The following is a 24284-nucleotide window of genomic DNA, read 5'->3' on the forward strand; positions in this document are numbered from 1 at the left end:
GTGGTGGGGCCCCAGGCAAGGACACCAAATCAAAGGCCATCCACAGCCAGTCACGCACCATCCCAGGAGATTCCAGACCACATGAGGAGGACCCAACACACAGAGCAATACCGAGGGGAACCCGCCAGCTACTGGTAACTGCTATGTCCATTGACTTTAAAAATTACAATGTTTATCGTGTTCCCACAGGCAAACGTGGGCCAAAAGGTGGTCCTTCTAACATCCTAATTATAGGTGATACTCTCCGTAGCCCAAAGGAAGTATTTGTTGTTCCAGAAGTACAAACAGTGTACCTGGGACAAGAAATCTCTGTCCAGATGTGCTGCACAGACTTACCATTTTTTCTTCCAAAGGGTACTCCGTTTGCACAAGCCTTTTTACTCCCTAAGAATCACAGGGAACAGCTTCCTCTAAACCCCACAGCAATGTGGACACAAGCTGTGGGACCGAGTAAGCCTGTCATCGAGTGCAGTGTTACCTGCAGAGGAGAAAAGATCCACCTACCAGGGATGCTGGACATCAGTGCAGACGTATCCATCATCACCCGCTCAGAATGGCCAGCACACTGGGAACTACAACCTGTGGCAGGCATGATTACAGGGATCGGTGGAGCTACAGTTTCCATGCGGAGCAAGAACTACATCCTTGTCGAAGGGCCTGAAGGCAAATTGGCAACCATCCGCCCATTTGTGGTAAGGGCCCCCCTCACCTTGTACGGACGGGACATTTTATGTCAGTGGGGTGCTTCCCTATGTATATTCCCAGTCCGGATTTCTAACTGGGGCCACTGAGGAGCGCGCACTGCCAGACACTCCTCGTCTCACCTGGAAATGCCATAACCCGATCTGGATCGAGCAGTGGCCCCTCTCTAAAGTCAAACTGCGCGCACTACATGCCCTTGTGGATGAACAGCTCGCCAAAGGCCACATCGTAGAGACCACCAGCCCTTGGAATTCTCCAGTCTTCGTACTACAAAAGCCTGGAATGGACAGGTGGAGGCTCCTCCACAATCTTTGCAAAATCAACGAGGTCATCGAGGACATGGGTCACCTCCAGCCTGGCCTGCCCTCACTATTGATGCTGCCTAGAGACTGGACACTTGCTATCATTGATATTAAAGACTGTTTCTTCAGCATCCCGCTGCATCCCCAGGACGCCCCACGGTTTGCCTTCTCCGTCCCCTCTCTTAACAGAGAGGCTCCACTCAAAAGATATCATTGGCTTTTTCTTCCTATAGGTCTCAAGTGCAGTCCCACTCTATGCCAGTGGTATGTTGCTCACATCCTGTCGCCTGTTCGGAACCTATTCCCAGACCCAATCATCCATCACTATATGGACGATATCCTGGTCTGTGCACCAGAAAAAACGTACTTGGACAAAGCAGTTAAAAGGACTATTGAAACCATAGAAAAGGCAGGATTCGAGATCCGTGAGGACAAAATACAGTACACCAATCCATGGACTTACCTTGGACTCCAGATCCGGGAAAGGACCATCGTATCCCAGCAGCTCGCCATCCGAGACAACCCAAAAACTCTGAGAGACTTACACAGTCTTTGCGGATCCATCAGCTGGGTATGTCCACTGCTAGGAATTACAACAGAGGACCTCGCTCCACTGTTCAACCTTCTTTGGGGCAAGGAGGATCTGGACTCTCCATGCACTCTTACAGCAGAAGCCCGAGATGCCATCACCAAGGTCCAAGAAGCCCTGTCTTCACTCAAAGCCCATCGCTTTGAGCCCAGCCTGCCTTTCCAGTTCGTCATTCTGGGAAAAGCACCTTGGTTCTATGGACTGATCTTCCAATGGGACACTCAACTTCGAGACCCTTTACTAATACTGGAATGGATCTTTACAAATAACCAACCCACAAAGACAATTACCACCTTCCAAGAAATTATGGCACATTTAATAAAAAAGGCTAGAACTCGCCTCCACTCCCTTGCAGGGTGTGAGTTCACATGCATATATTTGCCAGTGACCACTGGGGACGTGGAACATTTGCTCCAGACCAATGAAAATCTCCAGTGTGCCTTAGACAGCTATACAAGCCAAATTTCAGTACATATCCCAAAACATAAGCTTTTTAATTGTGATGTAACCTTTCATCTGACCCCAAAATTAATCCAAAGTAGAACACCTCTCAAAGCTCTAACCATCTTTACAGATGGCTCAGGGTCATCCCACAAGTCAGTAATGACATGGAAAGACCCTAAGACCCAAAACTGGGAATCTGACACGGAAATAGTGGAGGGATCTCCACAGATTGCAGAATTAGCAGCTGTTATCAGAGCCTTTGAGAAATTCAAAAATGAACCTTTTAATCTGGTCACATAAAACTCAGCTTATGTTGCTGGCATAGCTATGAGAGCAGAACATGCTCTTCTCAAAGAGGTTTCCAATCCAAAGTTATACCAATTGATTTCTACATTAAAACGCTTAATTTCCCACAGAAAACAACCTTACCATATAATGCACATGAGGTCACACACTGACCTCCCAGGTTTCATTCCAGAAGGGAACAGGAAAGCAGACACCTTAGCCATGGCAATAGAGACTGCTAATGTCCCTAACATCTGTGCCCAGGCAAAGTTGTCACATGCGTTTTTTCATCAAAATGTGCCTGCCCTTATCAGAATGTTCAAGCATTCAAAAGATCAAGCAGGAGCTATTGTTGCCACATGCCCGAACTGTCAAAACTACCAGATACCATCTATGGGGACGGGAGTTTAAACAGCTTTAAACAGCTGCCAGCTGTGGCAGACAGATGTAACCCACTTTGCACCTTTTGGAAAGTCAAAATACTTGCATGTATCGGTCGATACATTTTCAGGAGCAGTACTTGGATCAACACAACCAGGAAAAACTGCGCAGCACACCATAAAACATTTTTTTCCTGGCCTTTGCTACCCTGGGAGTACCAAAGGAGATCAAAACAGACAATGGACCTGCCTATACCTCTCACAAGTTGAAAGAGTTCTTCAGTGACTGGGGAATAGAACATAAGACAGGTATACCTGCAAACCCCACAGGACAATCCATCCTAGAAAGGACGCATCAAACCCTCAAAAGAGTCCTCAATCAGCAATAGAGAGAAACAAAAATCATTTCTCCAGTTGAAAGACTTTGCAAGGCTCTCTATGTCATCAGCTTCTTGAACTGTACAACATCAGAGCCTGATCCACCAATACTTCACCACTTTGCACATACCACCCAAGCAAAGCTCACTGAGAAACCACCTGTGCTCCTGAGTGGGAGGCAGAGCTGAGGGAGTGCCTTGGAGGGCACCAGTCACCCAGGTGCCCTCACTGCCACTCAGGCCTGAATGAGAAATTGAATCACTTTCCATTAAGGTCCCCCTAGATGGAAGAACCAAGACACAGGAGACAGCAAGTCTCTGGAGGCAGCCAAATCTCTGCACAAGATGCTGAGTGATCTGGAGAGGTGCCATGGTGAGTGCATTTCCCTCATGCTGCCCCTGGGACTCAGCAGCCGGGGGCTTTGGCTGCACATCTGGACACGCCGTGCGCGGCACAGCCGGAAGGGATCCATGGCAGCCTCGCTGCCCCGCTGCTGCTGTTGCTGCTTTCACGCCCTGCAGGGCTCTTTCCCAGCCTGGCCTGGCTGCAGCTTCTGCCCAGCCTCTGCAGGAAGGCATTTGGCATCTCCTGCCAGGGAGCCCAAACTGCACCATGGGCCATGTCCACCCTGAGTTACCCTGCAATTTCCCAGTCTCCAGGCAGATCACGAGAGGTGGTGGTTTGGAGAAGGGAGGGGCCTGTCCAATCCCAAAAGCTCATCTGATTTCCTCATCCTTGTCCATGACTTTCACCAGTGTTAGCTTCTGAAGACGACACCTCCCCATGGGGAACTGTCCCATCTGATCCATCTGTCCCTTTTCTTTCTCCAGCGATGACCCAAAAGCTGACAGAGAAGGTGGCTGTTCCAGGATGAAGCAGCGGCTAAGTGGCAGCCTCTTCTGCAGGAGAACAGGCAGTTCCAGGCACTGGCACAGCAGGTGATTGCTCCAGTGTCTCCTGACAGGGCCTGAGCCTGTCCCCTGGGGCTGGGGGAGCTGTGACGGGGCAGGGAGGGCCAGGGCTGGCAGTGGCTGCTCAGGGATGGCTTTGGCCCATGTCCCTGGCAGCAGCCACTGCCCAAGCAGCTGCGCTGCCCCCGGGCTCTCCTCCCGGCCTGCTGGGCTTTGTTGGCTGGCACAGCCTGTGCCAAGGGCCGGCAAGGTGCCTGCAGGCCCCAGCTCTGGGGGAAACAGAGAACGTCCTGCCCGTATCCACCGTGCTGCCAGCTCAGCAGTGCAGCACAGCACGGGCTCACACTCCCCATTGCTCCCACAGATGCAGCCGGCACCACAACACGTGTTCCCAATGCCCAGAAGGGCCTCGGAAGGTGTTGCTATTTTTGGAACCCTCTGTTTGCATGTGATAAGGGCAAGTTTGGCTATCTGTTTCTGCCAGGAAATTATTTGAAGAGCTCATCCGAGCCTTGACTCAGAGCTTCTCCATTGCAGTTCATGTTGTAATAAATAGGTGTGATTCCTGCTGATAAAATTGTAAAGTAATCAATATTGATATAATAATTAATATTTGGAAACAGTAGAACAGTTAGAAGGTGTAATGCCAAGGAAGAAAGGGAGAGGAGGGGCTCCCCCCCCTTCTCCTGCAGATGTTCAGAACAGGAAGAAGAAAGAGATAAGTATTACTGAATTTAGTTGGAAGAGAGGAAAGTTTGGTTGGACATCCAGGAAAATGTTAATTATAGGAGATTTATTGCTTTGATGCTAGAACATAGTATTGGCTTGTATGATATTAGCTTTGACTTACATTATACCAGCTTGTTGCGCATGTGTAATCCAAAAGGTGAATCAAAGGACATTGAGGAAGAGGAGAGGCCTTCATCAGAGATGACCCCAAAGAACAGTGCAACCACCTAAAAAACGGTGGAGCATGCGTGGTAAAAGTGATAATGAAGGTGGAGATACAAGTGTGACAAATTGAAAATGGGAGGAGATGGTGATGATGTACAGTGTAAAAAGGAGAATTTTAGGCTTGGCAATTTGTATGTGAGGGGACAGGGGTCAAGCCCTGCCCTCCGTACCCCTCGTGTACCCCGCACGATTATTTTTCCTTATGTGCTATTATAAGAACCAAATTATCCCTTATTATAACCAAATTATATTGTCAATATTTTGAGTGGATTCAATTTCATATACTTTTCTGCTACTTCATTAAAATTGCTGCAACATTTAATTTGCTTGGTTTTCTTTCATGATACAGTAATTGGAGAAATATAACAAAATTTTTGACTGTAATTCAGTCCTAGCAGTCAGTTTTATACCCCTCCCCTTATTTTCTATTGTTATAGCATATTTTATTACCAATGGGTTCCTCCTTTCCCCCCTGTGATGTTGGTTTTGCCCCACTTGTCCATCTCTCCAAAGACCTGCCCTTTTTTTCACTCCTCCCATTGCATGTCAGTCCCTCTCCAAGCCTGCCCCTTGCTCTAGAAACTTCCCTATCAATTTTGTATCCTTCGGAATCCCATTGGTTTGTTTAAGTTCTTCCCCTCCCCTGTAATCCCCAATTGGTTTAAACCTTGTATTCCCCGCCTGGTGTTCCACCCTCAGTTTCTCCCAATTGGCTAAAGATTGTATCCTGCCCTGGGACCCTGCATTGTTTGTAAGTTGGTGTATGCCTTTAATGCAGTGTTGGCCTGCCCCTGATGGTCTGTAGAGTAATCACCTTAGGAAAACATAGAGCAGACCTCACCCTGTTCCTTGTCCCTACCCTCAGGGCAGTCCTACCCCCAAGGCAGTCCAGCTGTGCTGTAGAGCAGCTGTGCCCTGCAGCCACAGCCCAGATTCGACAGTTTTCTGGGGGCAGCCCAGTGCCACTGTGGGTGTGGGCAGCTAGTGGGGCTGAAGAAATGGGGCAGCAGAGCACTTCCCAAATCAGCTCTTCTGTTGCAGTAGAGAGATGCAGCTGTGACCAGATTATCCTGGTGGTAGCACCAGCAAAGCCCACCCGGCAGCAGCAGTGGCTGAGCTCCATGCCCAGGAGCAGCCGTGGATGGCCACGGTGTGGGCAGGCAGGAGCCAGGCAGGGGCTGCTGTGCCCAGCGACGGGGCCCGAGGGGATGGGGGAGCCCATGCTGAGCATCCCTGGGCTGAGGGCACATTTCCTTCTGTGGGATCATCTGGGCCTGGACCTGAAGAGGCACAAAGGGATATTTTGGGGTGCCTGATGAGGGTTCCAGGAGTCCCGCATGTTTTAAATGAATTAGCTTTTTTTGATTAATACGGAGAATTTATTCCATAATTAAAATTCAGTCGTAGAAAATCTAGAAGCAAATATCAGATTGGCCCTGAACCAGGCTGACAGCGTCAGGTGAGACAGGTGGGGCATTTCTCTCCCCTGTGCATCACAAAGGGACAGCTCTCTCAAAGTCTTTTTTGTCCATTTCCAAGCTCCAAGCGGTGTGGAGGGCAGCAGTTTTTCTGCTTTCTTATGGTTGTTTTTATCCTTTTTGCATATTCATGTATTTTTTCCTTTCTTGCTGCAGCTCTTGCTGAGAGTTTCCCCAAAACTGGTAAAAAATTCACTTTGTTAGAGGAAAATCTCCTGGAATATGCATTCTAGGAGGCACACATTTATCTTATAGATGATGCAAATCAAATGCATATTGCTGAGGTTTGGTCAGAGAAATAATCTTCTGGAATCAGCATTTCTGGGGACGAATATTCAGGCTAGGATTTTGGTGCATGTTGATTGCCCTGAACCCTCCTTTGTTATGCTAGGATTTTCATTAGGCGAGATTACTGTAGTCTCAGCATGAATTTGTGCATACAATCTATCAGAATCCCTCCCTTTCTCTATTAATTTATTAAATTTGTACTTTTAGGATACACTTTGACAAAGCTTACTTATTTTCTAATTTTATGTTTAGTATTTATAAAACTTGACAACTACACTTTCATACTACTAGTCAGGGTCTAAAATTAACAGCTCTTCTCATAAGGTAGATTATTCTAAATCTTTAATTTCTTTTCTTTGGATTGTCAATTATATTTTTTTATATCAATGCATGTGCTTATTGTACTTTAGATATATTTTGACTCCATAGTCGTTTAAGGCTGGTAATATTTGTAAAATAAGTTTTTCATGTTTTCTTATGTTGCCTGCTAAAATGTGTCTTTATAACTGTCTCATGTTCTTGTTTTCTAATTCTTGAGCAATTTGCTTTATTCTACTCTCAGGATTTATTTCTTCTCTAGCTCTTCCAGAACAAAAAGTTTTAATATATTGCTTACAAATTTTGCCATTTTATTCTTTTTGCTGTATTTCACATTTTCTTCATTGCAGTCTTTTACTACTCATAGTGCACCTTCTGAATTTGTTAAAATTATAGCGTACTACACTAACTTGGTAGTGTGCATATGGCTCATTCTTTTTGGGCTTGGATAACTAATACAGTGACAATAATCCTCTGCAGTTTTAACACTCTAGCTCTCTCAAAGCCCCTTTGGGTTGCAGCCAAAGGGCAAAGATGTGTATCTTCTTGGTAGCAGAGCTTACACCTTGGGATCTAGTCACTGACGTCATTCGTCTCATTCTCAGTATTTACTTCATAAGATTTATAAGAGCCTTTTAAATTGTTTTTCAGGATTTAGGATAGCACCTGCTTATTTCTAATTGTTATAGTTTTGTTTCTTTGACATTTTAGCTCTAAAGTTGTAATTAGTCTGTACACTTCTCTTTCTTTCAGCTATACTTGGCTTTTTTCCTTTATTTTAATTTGATCCTTATTAAATATCTAACGGCTTTTGTTATATCCTATCTGATTTAATGTTACTTTTAGTGTTTCTTGTAACTTAAATCTGGTTTGTATCTTATATACTTAATTTTTTTCCGATTTTTCACGAATCATATTATTGTTCTAATATATTCTTTACAGTGTTTCATTAGCTTTTACTTCTATTTCTTTTGTCTGTTATAACAAAAGCACTAAAATATTTTATTTTTTGAAATAAATTTGCATATCACACCTTAAATATTCAGTTCACTTAAAACAACCTCATGAATAATACAGTTTAAAATAAAATATTTTACTTCTCATAACAATGGGTTTTACAGCTTACAAGCTTAGGTATTAACATGCATCAGTCTATTTTACTTCAAGAAGTAGTGGTGACTTTTTAGTGAGGTTTGGCTGGTGTTTCTGTTGGTGGATTTACAGGTCTTCTGTCCTGCCTTTCTTTGCTGCTGAACCTGCTGGTGAAGGTGGTGCAGCTTCCCAAGCCACGTCCAGGACTGAGGCTCTGGGAGATGCTGAGGGTAGGTCAAGGCCTTTCCCCTGGGAGAGCTGCCAGCTCAGAGGCCAAAGCTGGGCCAGTGAGGCAGCACTGCAGGTGCCAGCACAGAACGATGCACGTGTGTGCCCTCGCCCTGTGTGATTCCCTCACCCCTCCTGCGGCTCAGTGGTGCCCGTGCAGATCAGCAGAGATGGCAGAAGCTTCTGTGGCTGTTGAGTTACAGGTGTGTCTGCAGGGAGGACTTCTCCAGCTCCTTTGCTGATTCCTACACAGAAGCCTGGCAACCATCGCAGAGGTGAGTAGTGTGTCCCTGCTGACCCCACAGGCTGAGCCCTACTTTTGTGGGATCTGTTCCTGGGAAATGGAATTCTGTTGCTCTAAGGTCCTCCGAGGGGGAAGGACCAAGCCACAGGACACCAGAAACCCCATGATCCATCCGAAAACATGAGGCAAATGCTGAAGGAAATGCAGCAGGCAGGAGAAGGTGGGTGCATTTCCCTCATGCTTCCCCTGGGTCTCAGCATCTGGGGGCTTTGGCTGCACATCTGGACACGCCGTGCCTGGCACAGTGGGAAGGGATCCATGGCAGCCTCGCTGCCCCGCTGCTGCTTTGACGTCTTGCAGGGCTGTTTCCCAGCCTGGCCTGGCTGCAGCTTCTGCCCAGCCCCTGCAGGAAGGCATTTGGCATCAGCTGACAGGCCGCCCAATTGCACCACAGGCCTGAGATCCCCTGAAATTTTCCAGTCGCCGGGTAGAACAGAAACGGCACCAGTTTGGGGAAGGGAGGGCCCTGGCCTTCCCAAAATGTTTATAGGGATTTCCTGATTCTTAGCCATGTCTTTGACAATCATTCCCTCCTGAAGGCCTCACCTCCCCAGTAGGGGAACAGCCCCACCTGATCCAGCTGTCCCTCTTCCTTTCTCCAGAAGTGGATGCAGAGGCTGGGCATAAGGCGGCATTTCCCAGAGGAAGCAGTGGTTCCATGCCAGCCTCTGCTGCAGGAAGAGAGGCGATGCCAGGCACAGGCACAGGAGGTAATTGCTGTGCCTCTGGGCCTGAGCCCTGCTGAGGCTTGAGCTGCCCTCTCTGCTGCCTGGCAGTGCAGGGACAGCTTGGACAAGTCAGGCACAGCCCAGAGGTATTATCCCAAGCAGGCTCAGGGCACTCAGGTACTGAGCAGTCCTGCTGGGGTCCCTGCATGGGAGACATGTCCTGAAACCTGACAGCGACTGCACGGGGTGCCCACGGTGGGGAAAGGATAGAGGGGGAGAGCAAGGCTCCAGTGTGTCCTGAGAGGGCCTGGCTGTTTGCCCTTGGGATCTGGGAGCTGTCCCAGCATAAGGAGGGCAGGAGGGACAGAGGGAGGGATGGATACCTACGTCACTGCCTGCTGCAGTTTTCCCCGGGGTTTTAGAGAGGATTTCCTCTGTGTCTGAGGAAGAGAACCCGGAGGCCCTGCGCTGCTCCAGACACCCCTCCCAGGGATGTTGCTGAGGGCAGGGAAAGAGTGTGGAGAGCGACCAAGAGCCAGCCCAGAGCTCCCCACACCCCTGTGCACCTTTGGCCATGTCTATTCTCATCTGGCTCTCACGGCCTTACCCGACCCCCTTGCAGTGCCCAGTTCCCTGTGGCAGAAGGGGATCCCAGCACACCCTGCAAAAGTGTTCTGATCTGTGTTCCGTTCTAGATGAGGTGTCTGGGAAGGCTTCTCCATCAGCTTGGATGAATAAAGTTTTGAAGCCCTTGGAGCCTCCTGCAGGTATGTTCTCAGTGTGCCACCAAGGAAGAATTGTAGACAAGCGGGCAGGCACCAGGTGACAGAAGCTTCTGTGGCTGTTGTGTTACAGATGTGTCTACAGGGAAGACTTCTCCAGCTTCTCCAGCTGCTACCTTGGATGCTGCACTCAAGCCCAGCTCCCATCTCAGGGGTGAGTAGTGTGTCCCTGCTGACCCCACAGGCTGAACCCTGCTTTTCTGGGATCCATTCCTGGGAAATGGAAATATTTTTCTCTAAGGTACTCCAACAGGGAAAATCCAAGATACAACAGATAAGATATCCCTGGAACCATCCAAACAGATGAGGCAAGAGCTGAAGGAACCCCTGCAGACAAGAGAAGGTGGGTGCATTTCCCTCATGCTTCCCCTGGGAGTCAGCAGCCGGGGGCTTTGGCTGCACATCTGGACACGCCGTGCCTGGCACAGTGGGAAGGGATCCATGGCAGCCTTGCTGCCCCGCTGCTGCTTTCACGCCCTGCAGGGCTGTTTGCCAGCCTGGCCTGGCTGCAGCTTCTGCCCAGCCTCTGTAGGAAGTTATTTGGCATCAGCTGACAGGCCATGCCCAAACTGTAAGACACCCTGAGATCCCCCACTATATCCAGCCCTGCAGATTCGGAAAAGGGTGGCTGTTTGGAGGTGGAAGTGCTCTCATCATGCCACTGTAACCTGGCCATTTTCCTGCTCCATAAATTTCACAAATATTACCTCTGATGCCACCGCCCAAGTGGGGAACAGCTCCATCTGATGCAGCTGTCTCCCTTCCTTTGTCAAGAGATGGACATAGTGCTTCAGTGGAAGGTGGTATTTCTTGAAGGAAGCACTCCATCTTCGGTGCGAGCCCCTGCTGCAGGAAGGAAGGCAAAGCCAGACACGGGCACAGGCACAGCAGGTAATTGCTGTGCCGGGCTCAGCCCTGGCGGGGGCTGTGTGGCAGCAGCTCTTCCCCCAGGGCCTGACCTTGCCCGGCCCGGCAGCAGCCAAAGCTGGAGGCGCCTCGGCTTCCAGGCCTCTGGAGCTGGTTCAGAGCCCCGGGGAAACGGGACTGGTGCAGCAACGTCCCTGGTGCTGCAGCTGCTGTGGAGCTGGCCCTGAGTGCCCAGAGGCCCAAGGCACAGGAGCAGCCCCGAGCGGGAGACCTGCTGCCAGCCCAGGGCCAGAGCCAGCCCTGGCACACAATGGAAACAGTTCTCATCTTGGTTTGCTTCCAGACTGGGATGCTGGGAAGGATTCTCCATTAGCCTGGCGCTCTGAAGTTGTGAAGCACTCTGAGCATTCTGCAGGTATGTTCTCACTGTCCCACCAAGGCGTAATGTTTGACTGTCTGGTAAGAGCCAGATGACAGAAGCTTCTGTGGCTGTTGTGTTACAGGCGTGTCTGCAGGGACGACCTCACCAACTCCTACCTTGGATGCTGCACCAAAGCCCAGCTCCCATGGCAGGGGTGAGTAGTGTGTCCCTGCTGACCCCTCAGGCTGAGCCCTGCTTTTGTGGGGTCCATTCCTGGGAAATGGAACTACTTTCTCTTAAGGTCCTCTGACAGGAGAGACCAAAGACATGGCAGGCAGGAAATTCCAGGACCCATTAGAAATCATGTGGCAAATGCTGAAGGAACGTCTGCAGAGAAGACAAGGTGGGTGCATTTCCCTCATGCTGCTCCTGGGAGTCAGCAGCCGGGGGCTTTGGCTGCACATCTGGACACGTCGTGCCCGGCACAGCAGGAAGGGATCCATGGCAGCCTCGCTGCCCCACAGCTGCTTCTGCTGCTTTCACGCCCTGCAGGGCTGTTTGCCAGCCTGGCCTGGCTGCAGCTTCAGCCCAGCCTCTGCAGGAAGGCATTTGGCATCAGCTGGCAGACAGCCCCAATTGCACTACAGGCCATGCCCACCCTCAGATCCCCTGCAATTTCCTGGTGTCCAGGCAGTTCAGATGTTGGGGCTGTTTGGGGAAGGAAGCAGCCTTGGGTTGTCCCAAAATCCTGGGTGTTTTCTGATCCTTATGCATTCCTTTCACAAGTGATGCCTCCTGAAATTGTCCCCTTCCCCATTCCCAGTCAGGAATGTTTTCATCTGATGCAGCTGTCTCTTTTCCATTCTCCAGAAATGAAAGGAGAGCCTGCGGAGAAAGAAGCATTTCCCGGAGGAAGCAGTGGTTGCATGCCAGCCTCAGCTCCAGGAAGGGAGGCCATGCCAGGCACAGGCACAGGAGGTAATTGCTGTGCCTCTGGGCCTGAGCCCTGCTGAGGCTTGAGCTGCCCTCTCTGCTGTTTGGCAGTGCGGGCACAGCCTGGACTAGAGCAGCACAGCCCAGGGGAATTATCCCAAGCAGGCTCAGGGCACTGAGCAGTCCTGCTGGGGTCCCTCCATGGGAGACATGTCCTGAAACCTGGGAGTGACTGCACGGGGTGCCCACGGTGGGGAAAGGACAGAGGGGGAGAGCAAGGCTCCAGTGTGTCCTGAGAGGGCCTGGCTGTTTGCCCTTGGGATCTGGGAGCTGTCCCAGCATAAGGAGGGCAGGAGGGACAGAGGGAGGGATGGATACCTACGTCACTGCCTGCTGCAGTTTTCCCCGGGGTTTTAGAGAGGATTTCCTCTGTGTCTGAGGAAGAGAACCCGGAGGCCCTGCGCTGCTCCAGACACCCCTCCCAGGGATGTTGCTGAGGGCAGGGAAAGAGTGTGGAGAGCGACCAAGAGCCAGCCCAGAGCTCCCCACACCCCTGTGCACCTTTGGCCATGTCTATTCTCATCTGGCTCTCACGGCCTTACCCGACCCCCTTGCAGTGCCCAGTTCCCTGTGGCAGAAGGGGATCCCAGCACACCCTGCAAAAGTGTTCTGATCTGTGTTCCGTTCTAGATGAGGTGTCTGGGAAGGCTTCTCCATCAGCTTGGATGAATAAAGTTTTGAAGCCCTTGGAGCCTCCTGCAGGTATGTTCTCAGTGTGCCACCAAGGAAGAATTGTAGACAAGCGGGCAGGCACCAGGTGACAGAAGCTTCTGTGGCTGTTGTGTTACAGATGTGTCTACAGGGAAGACTTCTCCAGCTTCTCCAGCTGCTACCTTGGATGCTGCACTCAAGCCCAGCTCCCATCTCAGGGGTGAGTAGTGTGTCCCTGCTGACCCCACAGGCTGAACCCTGCTTTTCTGGGATCCATTCCTGGGAAATGGAAATATTTTTCTCTAAGGTACTCCAACAGGGAAAATCCAAGATACAACAGATAAGATATCCCTGGAACCATCCAAACAGATGAGGCAAGAGCTGAAGGAACCCCTGCAGACAAGAGAAGGTGGGTGCATTTCCCTCATGCTTCCCCTGGGAGTCAGCAGCCGGGGGCTTTGGCTGCACATCTGGACACGCCGTGCCTGGCACAGTGGGAAGGGATCCATGGCAGCCTTGCTGCCCCGCTGCTGCTTTCACGCCCTGCAGGGCTGTTTGCCAGCCTGGCCTGGTTGCAGCTTCTGCCCAGCCTCTGTAGGAAGTTATTTGGCATCAGCTGACAGGCCATGCCCAAACTGTAAGACACCCTGAGATCCCCCACTATATCCAGCCCTGCAGATTAGGAAAAGGGTGGCTGTTTGGAGGTGGAAGTGCTCTCATCATGCCACTGTAACCTGGCCATTTTCCTGCTCCATAAATTTCACAAATATTACCTCTGATGCCACCACCCAAGTGGGGAACAGCTCCATCTGATGCAGCTGTCTCCCTTCCTTTGTCAAGAGATGGACATAGTGCTTCAGTGGAAGGTGGTATTTCTTGAAGGAAGCACTCCATCTTCGGTGCGAGCCCCTGCTGCAGGAAGGAAGGCAAAGCCAGACACGGGCACAGGCACAGCAGGTAATTGCTGTGCCGGGCTCAGCCCTGGCGGGGGCTGTGTGGCAGCAGCTCTTCCCCCAGGGCCTGACCTTGCCCGGCCCGGCAGCAGCCAAAGCTGGAGGTGCCTCGGCTTCCAGGCCTCTGGAGCTGGTTCAGAGCCCCGGGGAAACGGGACTGGTGCAGCAACGTCCCTGGCGCTGCAGCTGCTGCGGAGCTGGCCCTGAGTGCCCAGAGGCCCAAGGCACAGGAGCAGCCCCGAGCGGGAGCCCTGCCGCCAGCCCAGGGCCAGAGCCAGCCCTGGCACACAATGGAAACAGTTCTCATCTTGGTTTGCTTCCAGACTGGGATGCTGGGAAGAATTCTCCATTAGCCTCGCGCTCTGAAGTTGTGAAGCCCTCTGGGCATTCTGCAGGTATGTTCTCACTGTCCCACCACGGCATAATGTTTGACTGACTGGTAAGAAGCAGGTGACAGAAGCTTCTGTGGATGTTGTGTTACAGATGTGTCTGCAGGGACGCCCTCACCAACTCCTACCTTGGATGCTGCACAAAAGGCCAGCTCCCATGGCAGGGGTGAGTAGTGTGTCCCTGCTGACCCCACAGGCTGAGCCCTGCTTTTGTGGGATCCATTCCTGGGAAATGGAACTACTTTCTATTAAGGTCCTCCACCAGAAGAGATCAAAGACATGGCAGGCAAGAAGTTCCAGAATCCATTAGAAATTACGTGGCAAATGCTGAAGGAAGTGCTGCAGGGAGGACAAGGTGGGTGCATTTCCCTCATGCTTCCCCTGGCACACAGGAGCCGGGGGCTTTGGCTGCACATCTGGACACGCCGTGCCCGGCACAGCGGGAAGGGATCCATGGCAGCCTCGCTGCCCCGCTGCTGCTTTCACGCCCTGCAGGGCTGTTTGCCAGCCTGGCCTGGCTGCAGCTTCAGCCCAGCCTCTGCAGGAAGGCATTTGGCATCAGCTGACAGGCAGCCCTTATTGCCCCACAGGCCATGCCCACCCTGAGATCCCCTGCGATTTTGCAGTCTCCAGGCTGATCACTTATGGCGGGTGTTTTGATGAAAGCGGGCCCTGTGCTACCCAGGATGTTTATGTCTTTGAGAAGAATTGCCTCTTGAAGATGCCACCTCTCCAGTGGGGATCAGTCGTACCTGATGAGCTGTTGTTTTTCCTTTCTCCACAAGTGGATGGAGAGGCTGCACGGAAGGCGGCGTTTCCCGAAGGAAGCAGCGGCTCCATGCCAGCCTCTGCCGCAGGAAGAGAGGCCATGCCAGGCTCAGGCCCAGGAGGTAATTGCTGTGCCTCTGGACCTGAGACATGCTGAGGCTTGAGCTGCCCTGTCTGCTGCCTGGCAGTGCGGGCACAGCCCAGACAAGACTGGCACAGCCCAGGGGAATTATCCCGAGCAGGCTCAGGACACTCGGGTACTGAGCAGTCCTGCTGGGGTCCCTGTGTGGGAGGCAGATCCTGAAACCTAGGAGCGACTGCATTCCCATGGTGGGGAAATGACAGAGCAGGACAGGAAGGCACCAGTGTGTCCGGAGAGGGCCTGGTTATGTCCTTTCCGTTCAGGGAGGAATTTCAGGGGGAAGAGGAATAGAGGGAGAGAAGAAATTAGGAAGGGAGGGAGAGAGGGCGGAGGGAGGGAGGGAGGGAGGGAGGGAGGGAGGGAGGGAGGGAGGGAGGGAGGGAGGGAGGGAGGGAGGGAGGGAGGGAGGGAGGGAGGGAGGGAGGGAGGGAGGGAGGGAGGGAGGGATGATTGTGGCAGTGCCTGCTGCATTTTTTCAATAGTGCTTTAGCAAGAGTTTTAGCTCTGGGAGTGGGAGAGCCCAAATGCACTCCGGGCTGCTCCAGCCACCTCGCCAGGGATGTTACACAGGGCCTGCAAAGAGGATGGGGATTGGCCAGGAGCCTGCCCAGAGCTCCCCAGGCCCCTGTGCAGCTTTGGCCACGTCCATTCACATCTGGCTCCCACAACCTTACCCAACCCACTTGCAGTGCCCTGTTATCTGAGGCAGAGGGGGCCACAACACACCAGGGAAATGGTTCTGATCTGTGCTCCCTTCTAGATCGGGATGGCAAATTGCATTATTTGGATGCCCTGCTGGATGATGGCTTAAGGCTCTTGAAGAATGCTGGAGGCAAGTTGTCCCTGTGCCTTTCTTAACAATATCCTGACAGCGCTGCAGGTGCCAGCACAGAACTATGCACATGTGTGCTCTCGACCTGTGCGATCCCCTCACCGCTCCTGTGGCTCAGTGGTGCCCGTGCAGATCAGCAGAGATGGCAGAAGCTTCTGTGGCTGTTGTGTTACAGGTGTGCCTGCAGGGAGGACTTTCCCAGGTCCTTTGGTGGATGTTGCACGCAAGCCCAGCTCCCATCGCAAGGGTGAGTGGTGTGTCCCTGCTGACCCCACAGGCTGAGCCCTGCTTTTGTGAGATCTGTTCCTGGGAAATGGAACTCTGTTGCTCTAAGGTCCTCCGAGGGGAAAGAACAAAGCTACCGGTCACAAGAAACCCCATGAGCCACTCAAAATCACGGGACAAATGGTGAAAGAATTACTGCAAGCCGAACAAGGTGGGTGCATTTCCCTCATGCTTCCCCTGGGACTCAGCAGCTGGGGCCTTTGGCTGCACATCTGGACACGCCGTGCCCGGCACAACGGGAAGGGATACATGGCAGCCTCGCTGCCCCACTGCTGCTTTCACGCCCTGCAGGGCTGTTTCCCTGCCTGGCCTGGCTGCAGCTTGTGCCCAGCCTCTGCAGGAAGGCATTTGGCATCAGCTGACAGGCAGCCCAAACTGCACCACGGGCCTGAGATTCTCTGCGATTTTCCAGTCACTGGGTAGAAGAGAAAGGGCACCTGTTTGGAGAAGGGAGGGCCCTGGCCTGCCCAAAAAGTTTATAGGAATTTTCCTGATTCTTAGTGATGTCTTTGACAAGCATTCCCTCCTAAAGATGCCACCTCCCCAGTGGGGAACAGCCCCACCTGATCCAGCCATCCCTCTTGCTTTCTCCAGAAGTGGATGCAGAGGCTGGGCAGAAGGCGGCGTTTCCCGAAGGAAGCAGTGGTTCCGTGCCAGCCTCTGCTGTAGGATTGGAGGCGATGCCAGGCACAGGCACAGGAGGTAATTGCTGTGCCTCTGGGCCTGGGCCCTGCTGAGATTTGAGCTGCTGTCTCTGCTGCCTGGAAGTGAGGGCACAACCCAGGGGAATTGTCCCGAGCAGGCTCAGGGCACTCGGGTACTGAGCAGTCCTGCTGGGGTCCGTCCGTGGGAGACACTTCCCGAAACCTGGGAGTGACTGCACGAGGTGCCCATGGTGGGGAAAGGACAGAGGGGCAGAGCAAGGCTCCAGTGTGTCCTGAGAGGGCTTACCTCTGTGCCCTTGGGCTGTGGGAGCTGTCCCAGCAGATCGAGGAAGGGCGGCTGGGAGGACAGGCAGGAGGGAGTTTGTGAGGGATACTTGCAGCACTGCCTGCTGCAGTTCTCCCCAGGGATTCCAGGAGCATTTTCCTTGTGCGACTGAGAGAACTGCCACGGGCCCTGGGCTGCTCCAGCCACCTCTCCAGGGATGTTGCACAGGGCCTGCAAAGAGGATAGGGATTGACCATGAGCCTGCCCAGAGCTCCCCAGGCCCCTGAGCAGCTTTGGCCTTGTCCATTCACATCTGGCTCCCATGGCCTTACCCGACCTACATGCAGTGCCCAGTTCCCTGAGGCAGAAGGGGATCCCAGCACATCATGGAAATGGTTCTGATCTTTGCAAACTTCTAGGTTGGGATCAAGACATGGATTATCTGGAAAACCTGCTGGATTATGGCTTGAGACTCATGGGAAATCCTGGAGGCAAGTGCTCAATGTACCTTTCCGGAGAGAATACACAGTGAGCAGGTGGCAAGAGCTCATACATTTGCCCTTTCACTTAAGATAATCTGAAGGTTGATGGAATATGGAAAATTTGCCCTGCTCCCTTCTGGAGCCCTGAGGGATCCCACAGGATCACTGTCAGTGGGAGGAAGGAGCATTTAGCTGTCCATCTTCCTCCCGTGTACAATGCCAGTGTGTCCTTCCATGTGCTCTGTGCAGCTACAGAGAAGAGCAGAGAGGGAAGGGGCCGGGCCCAGGGCTGTGCCCCGGGGCTGAGCCTTGTGGGCAGCCTGAGGATCTCCTGCAGTGCCACAGGAGCTCTTCTGTCCTGCCTTTCTTTGCAGCTGAACCTGCTGGTGAAGGTGGTGCAGCTTCTGAACCCACGTCCAGGACGGAGCCTCTGGGAGATGCTGAGGGTAGGTCAAGGCCTTTCCCCTGGGAGAGCTGCCAGCTCAGAGCCCAAAGCTGGGCCAGGGGGGCATTGCTGCAGGTCCCAGCACAGAACCATGCACGTGTGTGCCCTCGCCCTGCGCGATCCCCTCACTGCTCCTGTGGCTCAGGCATGGCAGCTGTTTGGAAACAGGAGAGCCCTGACACTGCCATGAAAGCCTAGACATTTTCTGAAACCTGCCGTTGTCGAGGTGGTCACGACACAAAGCAGGGACCACAAGCAGTTTCAGATGGCAACAGTTTATTATTGAACATGGCTGACCTTTTATACACTCTTTAATTGTTTATGTTTCTTCTACCCAAACTATTGGATACAATAAATCAACATAACATCATTGGTGAAAAGTTACAGTGACTTAACTAACTTTCTAAATATACTTCATGCAGCTGTGAAGTTCTTATCTTTCTTCAGTCTCTCAATTCTCTTGGTCTCCTTGGTTACAGCCTTGGAGAGAGGTCCTTATCAGCTTCTTCTTTCTTCTCAGCTTCTTCTTACTCCTTTAGCTAAGAGGCCCGCTGTTAGCCCCTTCCACAGAAACCTATCCCCATTTTAACGCGCATGACATCCTGAAGATGCCGGCACCCAAATCAGGAACTCTTCCATCTAATCCAACTGTCCTTTTTCCTGTCAGAAGTGATGGACCAAACATCTGTGCAGAAGGAGGCACATCCTGGAGGAAGCATTTTCCCATGGGGAGCCCCTGCTGCAGGAAGGAAGGCGATGGCAGACACGGGCACAGGCACAGCAGGTAATTGCAGAGAGCCCTGCCACCAGCCCAGGGCCAGAGCCAGCCCTGGCTCCCGACTGGGCAGGGGCTGCGCTGGGTCCTGACAGGGCCTGAGCCTGTCCCCTGGGGCTGGGGGAGCTGTCACAGGGCAGGGAGGGCCAGGGGTGGCAGTGGCTGCTCAGGGATGGCTTTGGCCCGTGTCCCTGGCAGCAGCCACTGCCCAAGCAGCTGCGCTGCCCCCGGGCTCTCCTCCCGGCCTGCTGGGCTTTGTTGGCTGGCACAGCCTGTGCCAAGGGCCGGCAAGGTGCCTGCAGGCCCCAGCTCTGGGGGAAACAGAGAACGTCCTGCCCGTATCCAGCGTGCTGTCAGCTCAGCAGTGCAGCACAGCACGGGCTCACACTCTCCATTGCTCCCACAGATGCAGCCGGCACCACAACACGTCTTCCCCATGCCCAGAAGGGCCTCGTAAGGGGCTTCTATATGGGAACAGGCTGCTGGGCAGGGGTAATGGCAGGCCTGCTACTGTTGGACCTTATTCTCATATTGTGCTGTGTCAGAATCTGGTGTTACTGGAAGAAGAAATGGTGAGTGGTCATCTTTCCCTGAAAGAGCTTCTTTTGAAAGTCTAATGTAGATAGGAAGCATTCCCACTGAGGTTGCAGTGGAGTTGTGGCCAGTCCATGGTTCTCCAAATAAGTCTGCTGAGGGTTCTGCTGCTGCCCAGTGCTTCCATTGGCCTCTCAATTGCTGGGCCTTGTCCTGGGGGCCCCGCTGGGGCTGCAGCCAGAGCTGGCTCCCACTGAGGCTGCCTGGCCAAGAGCAGCCCCAGGGGCACAGGGCAGAGGCAGAGGGAGGTGGGGAGGAGAAAGAGCAGGGCCGAGGTTGCCCTTGAAAGGCAGAGGCGCTCTGGGTCCCGCTCCTGGCCAGGGAGCCTGCCCAGAGCCGTGCCCTGCTGGCCGGGGCCTTGAGGGGCAGCTGTCCAGCTGGGCCCAGCTGTGCCAGCAGCTCCAGCCGTGCTGGGGAGCCTTGCCAGCTCTGGGCCCTGCTGTGCACGAGGGTCCCTGTGTGCCACTGGCAGCTGGGGCCTCAGCCACCTCCTCTCTCCACAGGAGCACCTCTGGCACTTCACAAGACCGGCCAAAGGCCTCAGTGCGGGAGAACTTGGCCTGTCATCATGCATCTGCGTGCCAGTGTCCATTGTCCCTTCCTGAGGTGCATTACCACCTTATTACTGCAAATACGCCGCAACCACTGCCTAGAACAGAACCACCTCTCCCTGAAGGGACTGTCGTCGCTCTCCATCCAGGACAGGAGGTGCAGCCTTCTAGCCACTTCATGGATTGTTGACAAAGTTATCATTACTTCTAAAATTTTTAAATGTTTATTAAAAACCTTATTAGAAATATAAGAGGACACTGAATAAAGACAATTTTACGGCGCCGGGAGTAGAGGATTTTTCCCACCATGTGCTCATCCACACATTGGAGGTTTCACCTTTTAACTGTTTTGCTCTTATTAATGTTCTGTCCATCGACTCCTTCTTTGATGTCCAGTGGTGGAGTTTACTTCCTTACATCTCGATTGGAGGTCAGGTGCTGCCGTCGTAGCAAGGTGACCCTCTTATATGTCCCAAACTCAGGTAACCCCATGATAACACAACAGGGGGTAAAACATATCTATAAATATATAAAACTTCTCTTAACATATATGCATGATATTTATCCTTTAATTGTGAGAGTCAACTGTCACTTTACTCATCTATCACAGGCTTGAGTCCAGCTTCAGCTCAGGTGTCTGTGTGCTACCACCAGCACTGGCGGAGCTGCTTGTCTGGGCACAGCCAGGCATGGGCAGGCAGCAGCTGGGCATGGGGCTCATTCGACCAACAGCGCCCTCATGTTATCTTTGTCTTTCATTTTGAAACATTTAGATATGTTTATCCTTTGTAGCATTGAGAAACGTTTTTCATAGAATACAGACACCAGATATTTGTTCCCCTTTCCTCCAACACTTCTGTATTTGTCCAAGTAGTTTTACAGGCAGGGAAACCTAGAATCTTCTGACACATTGGCAATAAAAAGTAAAATTGCCTTTAATTTTTAATGTTTAGTCTTACACAGCCTGGACAAGACCGGCATAGCTCAGGGGAAATATCCCAAACAGTCTCAGGGCACTCGGGTTCTGAGCAGTCCTGCTGGGGTCCCTCCGTGGGAGACACATCCCAAAACCTGGCAGTGACTGAATGGGGTGCCCTTGGTGGGGAAAGGACAGAGGGGGAGAGCAAGGCTCCAGTGTGTCCTTAGTGGGCCTGAGCCTGTCCCCTGGGGCCGGGGGAGCTGTCACGGGGCAGGGAGGGCCAGGGGTGGCAGTGGCTGCTCAGGGATGGCTTTGGCCCGTGTCCCTGGCAGCAGCCACTGCCCAAGCAGCTGCGCTGCCCCTGAGGCTCTCCTCCCGGCCTGCTGGGCTTTGTTGGGTGGCACAGCCTGTGTCAAGGGCCGGCAAGGTGCCTGCAAGCCCCAGCTCTGGGGGAAACAGAGAACGTCCTGCCCGTATCCAACGTGCTGTCAGCTCAGCAGTGCAGCACAGCACGGGCTCACGCTCCCCATTGCTCCCACAGATGCAGCCGGCACCACAACACGTCTTCCCCATGCCCAGAAGGGCCTCAGAAGTGTCTTCTATATTGGAACAGGCTGCTGGGCAGGGGTAATGGCAGGCCTGCTACTGTTGGACCTTATTCTCATATTGTGCTGTGTCAGAATCTGGTGTTACTGGAAGAAGAAATGGTGAGTGGTCATCTTTCCCTGAAAGAGCTTCTTTTGAAAGTCTAATGTAGACAGGAACCATTCCCACTGAGGTTGCAGTGGAGTTGTGGCCGGTCCATGGTTCTCCAAATAACTCTGCTGAGGGTTCTGCTGCTGCCCAGTGCTTCCATTGGCCTCTCAATTGCTGGGCCTTGTCCTGGGGGCCCCGCTGGGGCTGCAGCCAGAGCTGGCTCCCACTGAGGCTGCCTGGCCAAGAGCAGCCCCAGGGGCACGGGGCAGAGGCAGAGGAAGGTGGGGAGGAGAAAGAGCAGGGCCGAGGTTGCCCTTGAAAGGCAGAGGCGCTCTGGGGCCCGCTCCTGGCCAGGGACCCTGCCCAGAGCCGTGCCCTGCTGGCCGGGGCCTTGAGGGGCAGCTGTCCAGCTGGGCCCAGCTGTGCCAGCAGCTCCAGCCATGCTGGGGAGCTTTGCCAGCTCTGGGCCCTGCTGTGCACGAGGCTCCCTGTGTGCCACTGGCAGCTGGGGCCTCAGCCACCTCCTCTCTCCACAGGAGCACCTCTGGCACTTCACAAGACCAGCCAAAGGCCTCAGCCATGGAGAACTAGGCCTGTCATCATGCATCTCCGTGCCAGTGTCCGTTGTCCCTGCCAGAGGTGTATTACCAGCTTATTGCTGCAAATATGCCGCAACCACTGCCTAGAACAGAACCATCTCTCCCTGAAGGGACTGGCATCGCTCTCCATCCAGGACAGGAGGTGCAGCCTTCTAGCCACTTCATGGATTGTTTAAAAAGTTATCATTACTTCTAAAATTTTTAAATGTTTATTAAAAACCTTATTAGAAATATAAGAGGACACTGAATAAAGACAATGTTACGGCGCTGGGAGTAGAGGATTTTTCCCACCATGTGCTCATCCACACAATGGAGGTTTCACCTTTTAACTGTTTTGCTCTTATTAATGTTCTGTCCATCGACTCCTTCTTTGATGTCCAGTGGTGGAGTTTACTTCCTTACATCTCGATTGGAGGTCAGGTGCTGCCGTCGTAGCAAGGTGACCCTCTTATTTGTCCCAAACTCAGGTAACTCCATGATAACACAACAGGGGGTAAAACATATCTATAAATATATAAAACTTCTCTTAACATATATGCATGATATTTATCCTTTAATTGTGAGAGTCAACTGTCACATTACTCATCTATCACAGGCTTGAGTCCAGCTTCAGCTCAGGTGTCTGTGTGCTACCACCTGCACTGGCGGAGCTGCTCGTCTGGGCACAGCCAGGCATGGGCAGGCAGCAGCTGGGCATGGGGCTCATTCGACCAACAGCACCCTCATGTTATCTTTGTCTTTCATTTTGAAACATTTAGATATGTTTATCCTTTGTAGCATTGAGAAACGTTTTTCATAGAATACAGACACCAGATATTTGTTCCCCTTTCCTCCAACACTTCTGTATTTGTCCAAGTAGTTTTACAGGCAGGGAAACCTAGAATCTTCTGACACATTGGCAATAAAAAGTAAAATTGCCTTTAATTTTTAATGTTTAGTCTTACACAGCCTGGACAAGACCGGCATAGCTCAGGGGAAATATCCCAAACAGTCTCAGGGCATTCAGGTTCTGAGCAGTCCTGCTGGGGTCCCTCCGTGGGAGACACATCCCAAAACCTGGCAGTGACTGCAGGGGGTGCCCATGGTGGGGAAAGGACAGAGGGGGAGAGCAAGGCTCCAGTGTGTCCTTAGTGGGCCTGAGCCTGTCCCCTGGGGCTGGGGGAGCTGTCACGGGGCAGGGAGGGCCAGGGGTGGCAGTGGCTGCTCAGGGATGGCTTTGGCCCGTGTCCCTGGCAGCAGCCACTGCCCAAGCAGCTGCGCTGCCCCCGGGCTCTCCTCCCGGCCTGCTGGGCTTTGCTGGCTGGCACAGCCTGTGCCAAGGGCCGGCAAGGTGCCTGCAGGCCCCAGCTCTGGGGGAAACAGAGAACGTCCTGCCCGTATCCACCGTGCTGCCAGCTCAGCAGTGCAGCACAGCACGGGCTCACGCTCCCCATCGCTCCCACAGATGCAGCCGGCACCACAACACGTCTTCCCCATTCTTGGAAGTGTCTTCTGTAAGACTGGCCATAGAGTTCCATCAGGGAGACCTGTACCTGTACCTGTACCTGTACCTGTCATCAGCCATCCCCAAGCCATGTCCAACATCCCTGCCCCAGCTGCATTATCAGCTTGTTGCTAGGGACATGCTGCCACCACCCAGAACAGGAGTCTCTGTCCCCAAAGGTGCTGGCCCTGGTGTCCGGCCAGGACTGAAGATGGGGCCCCTCTGCCAGGGAAGGGCTTGAGCAACACCTTTGGGCTTCACCTCTGCTCTCTGGCTGGTAGCCGCAGCACTGGCTGAGCTGATTGTCTCGCCACAGCTAGGAGTGCGCAGGCAGCAGCCGGGCACGGGGCTCCTGAAGCACCATGTTTTGTCTTAATTTTCCTTTTTTAGAAGTTAGAAATTTTTTAAAATATTCAGACTTTTTTCTTTTTGTAGAAAGAAACCCCCAAATATTTCCCCCCTTTTC

The 24284-nt window shown here is 52.6% G+C and overlaps 3 long non-coding RNA genes across 4 annotated transcripts in view; all 3 read left to right on the plus strand.

The window, feature by feature from the left end:
• The first annotated feature begins 11310 nt into the window (after positions 1-11310).
• LOC135307597 (uncharacterized) overlaps positions 11311-24284 on the plus strand; it is a 57361-nt gene continuing 44387 nt past the window's right edge. The window contains exons 1-2 of the long non-coding RNA XR_010368310.1: positions 11311-11385; positions 11474-11545. This is a non-coding gene — a long non-coding RNA (uncharacterized LOC135307597). The remainder of the gene's footprint in view (positions 11386-11473; positions 11546-24284) is intronic.
• On the plus strand, positions 13822-15183 carry LOC135307022 (uncharacterized). The gene is made up of 5 exons (XR_010367774.1): positions 13822-13932; positions 14252-14323; positions 14412-14483; positions 14571-14672; positions 15103-15183. It is a non-coding gene; the product is annotated as an uncharacterized LOC135307022 (long non-coding RNA).
• LOC135307023 (uncharacterized) lies at positions 18126-22571 on the plus strand. 2 transcript variants are annotated; one of them, XR_010367776.1, is made up of 6 exons: positions 18126-18202; positions 18869-18985; positions 19383-19548; positions 20074-20603; positions 21582-21747; positions 22273-22571. It is a non-coding gene; the product is annotated as an uncharacterized LOC135307023 (long non-coding RNA). The 2 variants fall into 2 exon arrangements; XR_010367775.1 differs by lacking the exon at positions 18126-18202 and having other exon boundaries at positions 18382-18985.

The sequence above is a fragment of the Passer domesticus genome, chromosome 9 (assembly GCF_036417665.1).
Source record: "Passer domesticus isolate bPasDom1 chromosome 9, bPasDom1.hap1, whole genome shotgun sequence".
Classification (NCBI taxonomy): Eukaryota; Metazoa; Chordata; class Aves; order Passeriformes; family Passeridae; genus Passer; species Passer domesticus.